The sequence below is a fragment of the Arachis ipaensis genome, chromosome B04 (genome assembly GCF_000816755.2).
Source record: "Arachis ipaensis cultivar K30076 chromosome B04, Araip1.1, whole genome shotgun sequence".
In the NCBI taxonomy this organism is placed as follows: Eukaryota; Viridiplantae; Streptophyta; class Magnoliopsida; order Fabales; family Fabaceae; genus Arachis; species Arachis ipaensis.
In genome coordinates this window covers 68,636,233-68,647,685 of record NC_029788.2, presented here as the reverse complement: position 1 = coordinate 68,647,685, position 11,453 = coordinate 68,636,233, and positions in this window count along the sequence as shown.

Sequence of the window (11,453 nt, the reverse complement as noted above, 5' to 3'; positions counted from 1 at the left end):
ACCATGTTGGCGTGCAAACGCCCTCTTGATTGCCAATCCTGGCGTTAAACGCCAGGTTGCTGCCCATTTCTAGCGTTTAACTCCAGCTTGTCTCCCCTTTCTGGCGTTTAAACGCCAGCGTTTCTTCCTTTTCTGGCGTTAAACACCAGCTCTGTGCCCCTTTCTGGCGTTAAACGCCAGTCTGGTGCCCATTTCTAGCGTTAAACGCCCAGAGTGGTGCCAGACTGGGCGTTTAACGCCCATTCTGCTACCCTTACTGGCGTTTAAATACCAATAAGTTCCTCCTCCAGGGTGTGTTGTTTTTAATGCTATTTTTCATTCTGTTTTTACTTTTTCAATTTTTTTTGTGACTCCACATGATCATCAACCTAGAGAAAACATAAAACAACAATAGAAAATAAATAGATATAATTAAATAAAATTAGGTTACCTCCTAACAAGCGCTTCTTTAATGTCAATAGCTTGACAGTGAGCTCTTAGAGAGCCTCACAGAGATTCAGAGCTTAGTGTTGGCCTCCCAACCCCAAACTTAGAGTTTGCGTGTGGGGGCTCTGTTTGACTCTGTAGTGAGAAAAGCCTTTCATGCTTATTCTCCATGCGTACAGAAGGAGATCCTTGAGCCTTAAACACAAGGTAGTCGTCATTCACTTGAAGGACCAATTCTCCTCTGTCAACTTTAATTACAGCTTTTGCTGTTGTAACAACCCTGATTTTTGAGTATGCGAGATCTTTTCTAAAGGCACGGATTTCTCCAGAAGATCAGTAAAGGGAACACCTCTTCTATATCAACAAATATCTCGATCCTTATTGTCATTATGTCATCTTTAAGATAGAACCTTTTCTGAGGCACGCTCGATAACGTAGTCACGAAAAACCCAGTTTTTGAACCGTATCGGTTAAGAGTTTTGATTCTGTTTTTCGTAAATAGTCTCAGTTTGATGAATCGTACTCGATTCATGAGATAAGAGAGATAATAGGATAATATTATCATTATATTAGTATTAGAAGCTTCTTGAATGATATTATAAGGTTACTTGGTCTGTTTTAGTTAAAAATAGAAAATCAGTTTAACCAGGTTTACGGTTTACTGGTTCAGCTTAGCACCGGCACTCTTTGATGACTTTAGCAATGCTCAGGCCTCATAATACATGTTCTTCTCTCATATTAAATATGTTACTAGTGTTATTTATGCTTGTAGCTCAGAAAATAATTTTTAGAGATGTTTTTACGTGTGTTCCGATACACCTATTTTTAGTAGTTATACATCTGAGATATTTTAATATTATATTAACCCACCTCCAAGCCAACCAATCACAACTCACCCTACACCCCAAGACCTCCAAGGCTGTCTCATTTCCTCATTGTGGCCAAAATTTCCACGAGAGAAAAAGAGAGAAAAGTTCTTAGTTCCAAATCTTCAAAGCTTGATTTCTTCTAAATTAAAACTCAAATCAAAACTCTAATTTCACCAAAATGATCCTCTCTTCTTTCTCTACATAATTATATAACATATTAAGGCTGGAAATAAGGTGAGATGGCTGTCTCCCTCCCTCTTCAATTTGTTTTTCAAGGAAACCATGCAAAACATGTGTTTTCTTGATTTTTTCCTTAGGAATCATGCTTAACTTGACTTGAGGGCCAAGAAACGTGATTTTCCAGCAAGTCTAAGGATAGAAATCACTTCCTAACATGTAGAGTGAGATTTGGTTAGTTGAGGGTTTTTTGATTTAATGTTGTTCTTGGTGTGATTTAGGAGGAAACAGTTCTTAAGGACCACCTGAAAGTCTAACCGGATTTGGAGCAGCAAATCAAGGTAGGGTTTAACGAATTTAATCTTGATTGATTGTGTTTGAGTTGTGTGATTATGATATGGTTTGGCTGTGCTTGAAATTGAATGTTTGTATGAGTAATTCTTGTTGAAATTTTTGTGAAATTTTGATGAAATTTGATGATATTCAACTTTGAATTTGTGTTCTTCATGGATGCTGAAAAAATGAACCATAAACCTTAAATTGAGGTTCAATTTGTGTTAAAATCATATAGAAAAGATGGGGTTTTAGTGGCTGCAAATTTATTATGAATTAGTGTAAAAATCGGTTGCTGAAAAGATTGAAAAACGGGTAAAAACATAGAAAGAATCTGAAGAATTTATGAAGAACATGAAGAACACTTTGAGTGTGGTGAAGAACAATGAAGAACACCTTTTAGATCTTAAAAAGGGCAAGGTTATAATTTCTGAAAGTTAGGGTGGTTAAAGTAGAAATATTAAAAGTTACGGGTGGTAAAAAGTGAATTTTAAAGGTTAAAAGTAAAAGGTAAGTTAATTTTCGAAAATTAATGATAAAATAATAAATAATAATAAAATAATACAGAAAAGGCAGTTTTCTGTAAAAGCTTTAGAAAGACAACTTTAAGCTCAGAATCTCATAATTACCTTCATAAAACACTTAGGGAGTGGTAATAACATATTAGTGAGGCAAAGATAAAAGAAGATAAAAAGTTAAAGAAAAGATAAAAACCAAAGAAAAGTTTGTAAAGTTTTAATGACAGAAAAATAGACAGAGATATTTATATGTTCATCTACTATTTTTCTGTTGGCCCTAGAGGTCCTGTAGGCCCAGGTTCAGCTACAGTAAGTTGTTATTCCTATAGGCCGAAGTTCACCTACAGCGAATATCAATTGTGTAGCTCAGGGTGTTACTTCTGTAGGCCGAAGTTCACCTACAGAGAGTTGCCATTTCTGTAAGCCGAAGTTCACTTACAGGAGTGCTATTTCTGTAGGCCGAAGTTCACCTACAGAAAGTTGTTTTGTTGTGTTTAGATTATTCCTGTAAGCCGAAGTTCACTTACAGGGGCACTATTTCTGTAAGCAGAAGTTTACTTACAGAGGTGCCATTTCTGTAGGCCAAAGTTCACCTACAGAAAGTTGTTCTGTTGTATTTAGACTATTCCTGTAAGCTGAAGTTCACTTATGGGAGTGCTGTTTCTGTAGGCCAAAGTTCACCTACAGAGATAAAGCCATATCTAGGACTAGTTCCTGGGTAATGTCGGGATGCAGGGTGTAAACTGACACGTGAGCTCATGGCCTGCATAGGACAGACATGCATCATACTTGGTTGTGCATTTCTCCTGTTATGATTGTTGCATGAATGTATGATTTCCTTGTTTGTATTCTATTCTCTGTGTTTGTGTTTTACTTTCTTATATTCTTCTGTGTTGTGATCTGTTTTCAGTTTACTCTATTTTCTCTATTCATCTGTTTTCTATTTACTGCATCTCTATTTCTGCTATATGTCTGCTAAGCGACACAGATTAATGAACGTAACTAATAACCCCGGCCCTACTAAAAACTCCCCAGTTCTTACCCCTTCTCTCTCCTTTCCCTCTTCAGATGGAAGCAGGAGTACCCTTTCGTAACCTACTGATGACCGTTTCACAAAGAGGATTTCGCTCTAGGTAGTCTTCTAAGTCTAGAGTGAACTCTGTTACGTGTTTATATCTATATACTGTGAGACCAGCCAACATTTGCACCCTGTTTGTACACGAACTTTAACCTAAATCTTGTGTACGAGACTCTTGTTATGTGGCTACTTGATGAGGTACCAGGGAGACGTTATATGGCAATGTTGATCATGCAGAGGAGTAGTAGTTAATGTTCCATCTTTTGATGACGTTCCACCTGACTTGAGTTTTGAAGACTTATAACGTACTTTCCCTTGCTTTAGTAGTTTAGAGGGACTAGGTGAGTATAGAGTCTAGGCTAGCTTGGGTGCCAGCTTAGGGACTTCTTGAACAGGTCAGGGCTTGGGATGTTGTATGTATATATATGTATATAGTTATTATCTAGCTGTATCTAGGGTTGTTCTAACTAAAAGTCTATACTCCAATAAAGGCTGGATCACCGAATATTGTCAACTGCTTGTGATGTATTTATGTGTGGTTGTTTATAATTGTTTTATATATTATCAGTTGTGAATTGATTATGAATGATACTGTTTGTTAATCCAAACGTTTTCAAAAAAAAAGTACCTCGTAAAATAACTACGCTTTTAACAACGATTAAGGCTCATATAATAAATAATAGATAATAATTAGGAAGACACGTTGGTAGCGCTCAGTTTATAGTATGATCATGACGTACCAGAAATTGGGTCGTTATAGCTGTGGCTAGGAAGGGTCTACCAAGGATGATGGATTCATCCATACTCTTCCCAGTGTCCAGGATTATGAAGTCAGCAGGGATGTAGTGGTCTTCAACCTTCACCAAAACATTCTCTACAAGTCCATAAGCCTATTTCCTTGAATTGTCTGCCATCTCTAGTAAGATTATTGCAGCTTGTACCTCGGAGATCCCTAGCTTCTCCATTACAGAGAGTGGCATGAGGTTTATACTTGACCCCAGGTCACACAGAGCCTTCTCAAAGGTCATGGTGCCTATGGTGCAAGGTAATGAGAACTTTCTGGGATCTGATTTCTTCTAAGGTAATGTCTGCCTAGTCAAGCCATCCAGTTCTTTGATGAGCAAGGGGGGTTCATCCTCCCAAGTCTCATTACCAAATAACATGGCATTTAGCTTCATGATTGCTCCAAGGTACTTAGCAACTTGCTCTTCAGTAACATCTTCATCCTCTTTAGAGGAAGAATACTCATCAGAGCTCATGAATGGCAGAAGCTGATTCAATGGAATCTCTATGGTCTTCTTATGAGCCTCAGATTCCCATGGTTCCTCATTAGGGAACTCCTTGGAGGCCAGTGGACGTCCCTTGAGGTCTTCCTCAGTGGGAATCACTGCCTTTCCCTCCTCTATGCATTCGGCCATGTTGGTCATGGTTATGGCCTTGCACTCTCTCTTTGGATTTTCTTCTATATTGCTTGGGAGAGTATTATGAGGGAGTTCAGTAACTTTCTTACTCAGCTGACCCATTTGAGCCTCCAAATTTCTAATGGAGGACCTTGTTTCAGTCATGAAACTTTGACTGGTCTTAGTTAGATCAGAGATTATGGTTGCTAAGTCAGAGTGGCTCTGCTTAGAATTCTCTGTCTGTTGTTGAGAAGATGATGGAAAAGGTTTGCTATTGCCAAACCTATTTCTTCCACCATCATTATTGTTAAAACCTTGTTGCGGCCTCTGTCAGTCCTTTCATGAGAGATTTGGATGATTTCTCCATGAAGGATTATAGGTGTTTTCATAGGGTTCTCCTATGTAATTCACCTCTTCCATTGCAGGATTCTCAGGATCATAAGCTTCTTCTTCTGAGGAAGCTTCCTTAGTACTGCCTGTTGCTTCTTGCATTCGAGACAGACTCTGAGAAATCATATTGACTTGCTGAGTAAATCTTTTGTTCTGAGCCAATATGGCATTCAGAGTGTCAATCTCAAGAACTCCTTTCTTCTGAGTTGTCCCATTGTTCACAGGATTTCTTTCAGAAGTGTACATGAATTGGTTATTTGCAACCATTTCAATGAGTTCCTGAGCTTCTGCAGGCGTCTTCTTCAAGTGAAGAGATCCTCCAGCAGAGCTGTCCAATGACATATTGGACAGTTCAGACAGACCATCATAGAAAATACCTATGATGCTCCATTCTGAAAGCATGTCAGAAGGACACCTTCTGATCAATTGCTTGTATCTTTCCCAAGCTTCATAGAGGGATTCGCCTTCCTTCTATCTGAAGGTTTGGACTTCCACTCTAAGCTTACTCAATTTTTGAGGTGGAAAGAATTTGGCCAGAAAAGCACTGACCAGCTTTTCCCAAGAGTTCAGGCTTTCTTTAGAAGAGCATAAGTCTGTAGACCTCGGGATCAACTCCATTGGTCTTGATAGTGTCACATATTTTCAAAAATTCAGCCAAAAACTGATGAGGATCTTCCAATGGAAGTCCATGAAATTTGTAATTCTATTGCATCAGAGAAACTAATTGAGGCTTAAGCTCAAAGTTGTTTGCTCCAATGGCAGGAATAGAGATGCTTCTCCCGTAGAAGTCGGGAGTAGGTGCAGTAAAGTCACCAAGCACCTTCCTTGCATTTTTTGCATTGTTGTTATTTTTGACTGCCATGTCTTCTTCTTGTTTGAAAATTTCTATTAGGTCCTCTCCAGAGAGTTGTGCTTTAGCTTCTCTTAGCTTTCTCTTCAAAGTCCTTTCAGGTTCAGGATCAGCTTCAACAAGAATACCTTTGTCCTTGTTCCTGCTCATAAGAAAGAGAAGAGAACAAGAAAGTGTGGAAACCTCTATGTCACAGTATAGAGATTTCTTGAGGTGTCAGAGGAAAGGAAGAATAGAAGGAGGAGGTAGAGAGGAGAATTCGAACTTAGAGGGAGAGATAGAGTCCGAATTGCTAATAGAGGAGGAGTGTTAGAAAGATTTTGAAATAATAGAAAGGAATTTTGAAAAAGTGGTTGATGTTTTTTGAAAATTAAAATTGAGAAAGTAGTTAACTGATTTTGAAAAAATTTTGAAATTAACAATAAAAAAGATATGATTGAAAATTATTTTGAAAAAGATGTGATTGAGAAGATATGATTGAGAAGATATGATTGAAAAGATATGGTTTTAAAAAGATATGATTGAAAGGATGTGATTGAAAAATAATTTAAAAAGATTTGATTTTTAAAATTAATGACTTGGCTAACAAAAAATTTAAAAGATATGATTCTAAAATTCAAATATTGAACCTTTCTTAACAAGAAAGTAACAAACTTGAAATTTTTGAATCAAATCATTAATTTTTAGTAAGGATTTTCAAAAATAGTGAGAAAAAATGGAAAAGATATGATTTTGAAAAAGATATGATTGAAAAGATATGATTTGAAAAAGATTTGATTTTGAAAAATTATGGAAATTTGAAAAAGATTTGAATTAAAAACTAACTTACCTCCCTTGTGCTGTCCTGGCGTTAAACGCCCAGAATGGTATCCATTCTGGCATTTAACACCCAAAATACTACCCTTTTGGGCGTTGAACACCCAGCCAGGTACCCTGGCTAGCGTTAAACGCCAGTTTTCCTTCATCACTGGGCATTTTGAATGCCCAGCTTTTTCTCTGTGATTCCTCTACTGTATGTTCTGAATCTTCAATTCTCTGTATTATTGACTTTGAAAAGACATAATTTTAAAAAAAAATCTTTTGAATTTTTAATGATGAGAAACAACAAAATGAAACTAATCATAGAAAGCTAAGATGAAACAAACAATGCATGCAAGACACCAAACTTAGAAATTTTTATATCAGAGACACTAACAAATTGAGAATGCATATGAGAAACAACAAAAGACACAAAACAAGAGAATTTAAAGATCAGACACAAGAAATCATCAAGAACAACTTGAAGATTAATGAAGAACATAATTCATATATTCGAAAAATGCAAGGAAATTGAAAATATGCAAGACACTAAACTTAAAATGTGACACTAGACTCAAGCAAGAAATACAACTATTTTTTATTTTTATGATTTTATAAAGAATTTTTGGTATATTTTGAAAATTATTTGGAAAAAGAAAAATAAGAAATTCAAAATTCTTAGTGAGAATTCCAGGAAACATGGAATGTTAGTCTAAAACTCCGGTCCAGGAATTAGACAAGGCTTACTAGCCAGCCAAGCTTTCAGTGAAAGCTTCGGTCCAAAACACTAGACATGGCCAATGGCTAGCCAAGCTTTAGCAGATCATTACATTCAACAGCAAGATTGATAGAAATCAACAAGCTCTTGTGATGATAAGTTGAAACGTCGGTCCAAAAGATGAGACATGGCTTCACAGCCAGCCAGACTTCAACAGATCATCATGAAACTCTAGAATTCATTCTTAAAAATTTTGAAGAAAAATATAAATTTTTTTTTGGAATTTTTCGAAATTAAAATTAAAAATCTTAAACATAAAATAAAATTACCCAATCTAAGCAACAAGATGAACCGTCAGTTGTCCAAACTCGAACAATCCCCGGCAACGGCACCAAAAACTTGGTGCATGAAATTACAATCACACTTTTGCAATTCCACACAACTAACCAGCAAGTGCACTGGGTCGTCCAAGTAATACCTTACGTGAGTAAGGGTCGATCCCACGGAGATTGTCGGCTTGAAGCAAGCTATGGTCATCCTTGTAAAACTCAGTCAGGCGAATTAAATTGGTTTTGAGGCTTTGATAATTAAAAGATACATAAAACATAAAATAGGATAGAGATACGTATGGAATTCATTGGTAGGAATTTCAGATAAGCGTATGGAGATGCTTTGTTCCTCCTGAACCTCTGCTTTCCCATTGCCTTCATCCAATCATTCGTACTCCTTTCTATGGCAAGCTGTATGTTGGAGGATCACCGTTGTCAATGGCTACCGTCCGTCCTCTCAGTGAAAATGGTCCAAAATGCGCTGTCACCGCACGGCTAATCATTTGTCAGTTCTCGATCATGTCGGAATAGGATCCATTGATCCTTTTGCGTCTGTCACTACGCCCAACACTCACGAGTTTGAAGCTCGTCACAGTCATTCCATCCCAGATCCTACTCAGAATAATGATAAACCCATATTTTATTCATGTAAATTGCATGGTTTTACTATTCCTTCTCTATTTTATGATATATGTGAAAAACATGTTTCCTATGCTTTAAAAATATTAATTATAATTATACCTTATTACCATTCGATACCGTGATTTGTGTGTTAAGTATTTTTAGGTCTCATAAGGCAGGAATGGCTTAGAGGACAGAAAGGAAACATACAAAATGGAAGGAAAGCACAAAAATGGAGTTTTGAAGAAAAGGCAGCGACGCGAACGCATGGACGACACGAACGCGTGCCTAGCAAGAAAATGTAGCGACGCGAACGTGTGGATGACGCGGACGCGCGCCTTGAGCAAAACGCAAATGATTCGTACACATAACCGACGTGTACGCGTGACAAGGAAAACTCCCAGACCACGCGAACACGTGACCCACGCGAACGCGTGACTGATGCCACGTACAGGAATCTGCAGAAAACGCCCCCTAGCGATTTCTGGACCCTTTTTCGGCCCAAATCCAAGTCAGAAACACGGAATATAAGCCAGAGAATGCAGGAATCAAATAACAACTGAATGATAGATACAATATTCACAATTTTAGGTTTAGATGTAGTTTTAGAGAGAGAGGTTCTCTCCTCTCTCTTACGAATAGGATTTAGGATTTCTATTATGTTCAAGCTATGATCCCTTCAATCACAGGTTCAATGTTCCTTTATTTATTTTCTCAATTTAGTTTATGAACTCTTTATGTTTATATTGATTTTCTATTTAATACAATTTGAGGTATTTCAGATTTGATTTTGCTTTATTTTATGTTATGGATGCTTTTAATTTAAATTAAGATATTTTCTCCTTTTGGTTTTGGTTAAGCGATTAATAACACTTGAGTTATCAAACTCAGCTGTTGATCGAAGTTGGAATTCTCTGCTGGTTCATTTGTACTCCAATAACTCTAGTCTTTCCATAGGAGTTGACTAGGACCTGAGGATCAAATCAATTTGTCCACTTGACTTTCTTTTGTTTAGCAAGTGTTAATTAAAGTGGGAGCAGAATCCAATTCTCATCATACCTGATAAGGATAACTAGGATAGGACTTCAATTTCTTATACCTTGCCAATAGATTTTATTAATTATTAATTTATTTTTCTTGTTATTTAAATTACTTGTTCCCTATTTCAAAAACCCAAAAATATATCTTTTTACATAACCAATAATAAATCATACCTCCCTGCAATTCCTTGAGAAGACGACCCAAGGTTTAAATACTTCGGTTATTAATTTTTATTGGGTTTTGTTACTTGTGACAACCAAACTTTTGTACCAAAGGATTCTCTGTTGGTTTAGAAACTATACTTACAACGGGAATTTATTTGTGAAAATTCTTTACTAGCAGGAATCCCGATCGTCAAAAAAAATGGCGCCATTGGCGGGGAGTTGCAAACTTGTGCCTTATTATTGGTTATTGTAAATATTTTATTTTGCTTGTTTATTTGCTTTTGTTTTTAATTTTCTTTTTATTTGTTACTATGACTTCTCACCCCCGTTGCTTTGAGTTTGGTTCTAATGCTATTGTAAGGAATGGAAGCTATAACAGGAACATGCATCAAGGTCAGCACAATCAGAGATGGATGGAGCCACAAGGATCTGATCAACCCTTTCGGCAACAACACCCTCCAAGATACCATGGACCACTACCATTCCAGAATGCATGCCCAGACATTAGATATGGTGGACTCCCTTGTAATTACTGACAAGCCCCACCATACGCCTATGAACCACCTCCTCAACACAGCTTTGAACCACCACACTCACAAGTCCCCTACCACCATTCACCTCCGTATGACCCTAACCATTATCCACACCAATTCCAATCCAATCACTCCCAAAAACCACCACTTCCCTATGCACCATGTCCATATCCATCAACCCAGGAATCCATTAAGGAACGTCTCAAGAAAACAGTGGAAAAATTTCACACAACCCTTCACCAATTGAATCAAGCGATAAATCGATTACCTCCCCGATGTTCGGACACTCAAGGAACCCCCATGGCTTCATGTGGACAATCTAATGAAGAATGTAGCATGAAGGAGATACTAGAAACTCTAGTGGGTAGTACAGAGCATGACTTTGTACTGGAAGAAGTGGAGGAAGCTGTAATATCGAAGAAGAAGAATTGGTTGAAGACTTAGGAGACGCTGAACCCCCATGGGAATCCAGAACTGAAGAGAACTCCGTCAAGAATTTTTCAACTGATGCTAAGGAGGACAGTGCACAATCCCCAAAGCAGGTATCTTATGAAGAACTAGATAGAACAACTCAACAAGCGAGTTCCCCTGGTGATGATAATCACAAGTCAAGTTCTCCTAGTAATGAACTTGCATCTGCAAGTAAATTCTTTGAGATTGAAGAACCTTCCCCAAGTGAGTATGAAGATGATGCGGAGGTAGACTTTTCTCAACCTCCAAATTATGACTCGAGTGATAAGGAAGATATCGAAGACTTTGCTCAAGACATGGTTGCAACTGAAGAAAATTGCAAAGAAGTGGAAAAATTCACAGAAGAATACAAGGGATTAGAGCTTGCAAAACCACTTGAAACACCTATCCCAAGGCCACTACTGCCCAATACAAACTTCAAGTGGGTAAAATCCTTAGCTTTTATCTTTACTTTTCCACTTGAATATGGTTTGCTTGAAACAGATGGCCAGCTTAGAGCTCTTTGCGGCTTTAAGAGTAAAAGGGAAATGGCTCATACTCATAGCTGGTATGTAAGATTCAATAAGGTTCCACGCTTCAATTTGAAGTGCAAGGATTGGTTTCAAGTTCAATTGAATGGGTCTCAGAAAATGTTTGGTCATTGATGAGTGGATAATTTATACGCTTTTTGGCATTGTTTTTAAGTAGTTTTCAGTATGTTTTAATTACTTTTTAGTATATTTTTATTAGCTTTTATT